This window comes from Entelurus aequoreus, linkage group LG04, assembly GCF_033978785.1.
Source record: "Entelurus aequoreus isolate RoL-2023_Sb linkage group LG04, RoL_Eaeq_v1.1, whole genome shotgun sequence".
Taxonomy (NCBI): Eukaryota; Metazoa; Chordata; class Actinopteri; order Syngnathiformes; family Syngnathidae; genus Entelurus; species Entelurus aequoreus.
The window spans coordinates 15,519,995-15,520,966 of NC_084734.1; positions in this window are offsets into that span (position 1 = coordinate 15,519,995).

Here is a 972-nt window from a genome sequence, read left to right on the forward strand (position 1 = left end):
TCAATGCACTCACAAAACACTTCCTCATTCTCAACCAATCACCTTTAAGGTGCGGTACATTCGTCAAAATGTGAACTCTGGACATCCATAATAACAAACACCACATTACAATACATTCACAAATAATAAATACAATTCAGAGCATATTTTCAAATTTATTGCAGCAATAAAACACCATCTATAAAGAAAAACATTCATTATTGAAAAAACGACATACGGATTGTTAAATTTCCGGGGATTTTAAACGCTCCTCCCAAATCGTGACAGTGATTGGTGCATAATAAGGAAGTGCAGTGTTGTTTTGTTTTTTATTTGTATAAACCTTCATTTATAAATGTCAACATTTACAAACAGTTGAAAATAATAATCAAAGTAAGTACAAAAAAAGGGCAAAAATCAGTTATACCAGGGATTGTAAATATGTTTGCTTTCGTTGACGTCACGATACTGCCGGAAGTTAGTTGCAGCTACGGCATAGGGAAGGGGACAAAATACATGCGGTCTAAAGGAGAGATGGGGATTTATAGCTCTTTGAAGAGCCGTTCTTTTTAAAGAACTGTTCAAAAACTAGGCTCGTTATTATAATTTGTATATTTATAGTAAACAATTACTAGTGTTGCTTCTAAACAGGGCTTTTTTTTTTTTTTAATAACTTCGTTGACGTCATGATACTTCCGGAAGTTAGATGAAGCTACGGGATGGGGGAGGGGACAAAACTGTAAATGTAGTCCAAATTAGGGATTTTATAGCTCTTTGAGGAGCCGTTCTTTCCAAAGAACTGTTCAAAAACCTGGCTCGTTATTATAATTATTTATATTTTTTTTTTACCAAAGGAAACAATCACTAGTATCAGTTATACTAGGGCTTCTAAACAGTTTTGCCTTCGTTGACGTCACGATACTTCCGGAAGTTAGGTGCAGCTACGGGATGGGAGAAGGGACAAAATTAAATGTAGTCCAAATTAGGGATTTT